The sequence below is a fragment of the Gordionus sp. m RMFG-2023 genome, chromosome 5 (genome assembly GCF_954871325.1).
Source record: "Gordionus sp. m RMFG-2023 chromosome 5, tfGorSpeb1-WG-v2, whole genome shotgun sequence".
NCBI classification, from domain to species: domain Eukaryota; kingdom Metazoa; phylum Nematomorpha; class Gordioida; order Chordodea; family Parachordodidae; genus Gordionus; species Gordionus sp. m RMFG-2023.
The window spans coordinates 17281208-17285324 of NC_088779.1; positions in this window are offsets into that span (position 1 = coordinate 17281208).

Genomic DNA, 4117 nt, shown 5'->3' on the forward strand with positions numbered 1-4117 from the left:
ATAAAGTAGTATTCAATATTAATAGTGTCCATTTTTCAAAAAAATATATAAATGAGCTAACTATCATTTGGCATTTTTATTAAAATATATAATTTTTTAATAAGATAGGATATCAAATTATGATAGAATGTGATTGAATTAACATTTATGAAAATCTAATAAATAAAAATATCAGGGATATCATGGTTGGGAGAATTGTAAATTTAAGATTAGTAAGTATATATATTATAAATTTTGAAACAATATATAGAGATCAAAATTTAATGCCTTTCTAGGAATATATGCCAATGTTTATCACAAGCCCTTTGCAATTTTTTTTAACCATAGTTTAGGCAATATTATCTAGAAATTAATGTAAAAAGAATAATAGTGTATGATTTTTTAAGATATTGACTATTTATATAGAAAATATTTACTATGTTTTATTGAGCTAATTTTTTGACATCACCTTATGTGATTATAATAGAAAAATTATTATTCAAAATTTATTAAGCATTTTTATTAATATATGTAGATTATAAATAAAAATATATTAAGATAAAATAAATATATAAATAATAATATAAAATCATTTATGAATTTAAAAAAATTTTGAATGAATTTCTGATATTCCTTGCTTCATTAGATTATGCATTATTGTCCCTAATAACAGACATAGGTCTTACATTCAAGTTCGTGATATCTGTAAATATATTTTTTAAAATAACAAAATATAGATTTATCCAATTTATATTAAATATTTTTTAAATACCTATCTGATCAACATCATCAGGTAAGCCCTCCAAGGATATGATAATGTTGTGTAAAATACATATACACTTAATTGCTTGTTGAAATTCGTCACCTTAGGTTGTATATCGTCTTTTATGAGATTCAGAATATAGGAGAAAGTCGTTCTCCTCCTCCTTGTATAATTGAAAAATTGGGATGGAGTAAGATCTGCTTTTATAGTAATATACTCTGAAAATAAATTTCTCTCCATAAATATTTTTGAGGTCTTCCTTCTTGTCTTCGTAGATTTCCTTCTTTTTAGTAAATATAAAGCAATTAGTTGCTTATCTTGTAAACTAAAAAATTCCATATTGTTTAATAAAAATGTTTTCAATTTTAAAATAAAGAAAAAACGTACTGCTTTCAATTTAAACACAGATGAGTTACGTTAAAAAACGTACTGCAAACGCAAACGTTCAATTTGTGCGCACTATTATTTCACCTTAAATCTGAAAACTGATTTAAAATTTTTTAGAGGAAAGTTAAGATAAATATTATATTTTAAATTATTTATCATGATCAGCCATAAAAAAAATAATTGAGGGGGGGGGGGGGGGTAATGCGATAGGGCAAACCTAAGGGTGGTTGACCCTATAAATTAAATTTTTTCTGCCTGAGCTCGGCTAGGCAGGCCTAAAATTTTAATTTTGAGCACGGTCTGGCCCAAAATATTTTTTATTTTTAGGCCTAATCCCGGCTCAAGATTTTTAACTGAAAAATATGAATTAAACGCATTCTTAGTTAAATATAATAAAAAATTTCAATAATTCTAATACCAAGAAATTTTAATTGTTTATTTTAATTAAAGTATGAAAACATTATTTTTTATTTTTTTTAATATAATTTTTACATAATATTTAAGCATGAATCTGCCTCGGCCCGATTTAAAAAAAAAAATTTAAACCTGAGCCCTGCCCGAAATTTATAGGCCCGAACCAGGCGGCTTGGTCTTCGGGTGGTTCGCAAAGTTCTAGGGCACAACTAAAATTTTACATGCGAGAAAAAAATTTAAGATACATTTTTGTTGATAACCAATCAATACATATAGTGTGTTAACCGGCTCGTTTTGAGACGATTTTAAAAAAAGTCTAACTCAATATTTTATCTAGCAAGTCTTAAATTTTGTTTATATGGCCAAAGGTTTAAACATCTATTAACGAAATTTGAAGACAGGTAATATCTTATTAGCAAAAATATTGGGTAAACCGTTTTGTAAAAATCATCTCAAATCCAGCTGTTTAACAACCAAATGTATATAACAGCGTTAGAGTAAAAATATAACTATATTTTAAAAAATAAGACACGCTATTTTACAAAAAATCAATGCATATGACTTTAAGAAAGCATGCGAGTGTGGCGAAGTTGAATATATTTTAGATCAGGACATGATTTGTGCTAAAGTGTGATTATTATTTTATAAATAAAATGTCTTTTATATTTAGTAGACTACATTTTTAATTTACAGCTACGATATCGATCTCGCTCTTTTTTTGAAAATATTGCTTATAACATGTTTTTAAATTTTTTATGAGGGGTTACCAAACACGACGCCATTGAATCAAATAATATTGTCATTAGACATATGCCCCGCCCACTGGCCGAGGTGAAAATCTTCTTAAAATAAATTAAAAAGCCGGACCATGTCTCGTTTTCATAACATTTTTATACACATTTTCTAATTATATAGTATTTCTTTATAAAGAAAAGGTTAGCAAAATAAAAATAATATTCAATTAAACAGATTATTTTAAAATCCACTTCTACACTCCCCCCCCCAACCATTAGAAAATTTCGGGCAAGGTTGGCTTTTAAAAATGTATTAAAGAAAATTTCGGTCTGGGCTTCGTGCAATATTTTTTTTCCGCGTCGAGCCGGTTGCTAGCCGGGCCGGGCAACTTATCCAAAATGTTTAACCGGCCGGGCTTGCAGACCCCTGCGCCATATATTCCCCCACCTAAGGATCGATATAATTTTTATTTGTATTAGCGTCTACGATTTTAAATACTTTTTAATAAGTGTTTTTTTATTATTATGTGAAGGTCTTTATATAAAGATGCTCAAATTTAGTACTCATATATATATAATTATTTAAGTCCACCAAAAACATCCCTTTTATCTGACATCTATATTTTTATGTTATTAGCCCGTTTTTTGATCTGTCTCCCTGGTTCGCTAAGTTAATTGTCAGGCGGTTTAATAAAACATTTTGAACAAATTTCTAGACAGGCAAATAAAATAGGTGCCTGAATAATGTTTTTCCTATCCCACTAAAATATTTGCAATTTAAAAAAAATCTATAATAAAATCGCATCTGGTACATATTTAAACTATTTATAACAGTTAAAAAAATTAATCCGGATAGGGCCCATTATTTTTTTTTTACAAAATGCACGGTCCATTTTTAAAATTTTATATGGGCTAGTTAAAATTTTATTTGGCTGGTTATGATTTTTTAAGGACTTGCAGGACTTACGTTATTTCAATAAATTAAAAAAACCGTAGATTGTAATAAAGTATACAAAAAGGATAATCTTTTAAAAAGGTGGCTAAAAAACCCTTGCAAAAGAAAATACATCCTAATATCCCTTAAAATTTGTTGATTTTAGGAACCATTGATATTATATAAATTTAGTGGAAAATATTAAAAAATTTCAATTAAGGCGAACACATGTTTTGTTTTGATTGTTTACAAAAAAATTGTTAAATAAACTATTCTTAAAACGTTCTTAGATTTAGTAAACGCTTAACAAAAACCATATATTATGTACATGATAAAATTTTTTATTAAAAATATCATGTTTTTGGAAAATATGGTGATAAATAAATAACATTAATATTATCGTATCACCTTATTTTTAGGAATAAGCCTAAATAATGGTTCAATCTTGAGGGATATTCATCTTTAAAATTGATTGATTGAAGGTGATTTAAAGCTACTTGAGTATTCTTAAATAATATAGTTGTATGTATACCATATCAAATCAACTGAAAACTCAACCCGATCTTCGATTTTTCTTAAAATTTACATGATGAAATATTATACTAACTAGCAAAAATATAAAATTTTAATTCCCAACTGTGCTTACTTCCTGAAATATGACCATCTTTAGAAACACGAAAATTCAAAAATACATATTTAACTTTAAATATCTAAATAAATAATTAAACTCAAACCATAATTTAAATTTTATTAAATAGCTCTATAATAGCCCTTTAATATGATATAAACTATATTATATTGAAAATAAGTATTACCAAAAACTGGAAATAGAAAGGAAATATCTATAAAAAGAAAACTGATATAATTTTTTTTTTCAGTTTTTTTTAGGTAGACATTATACTTCCT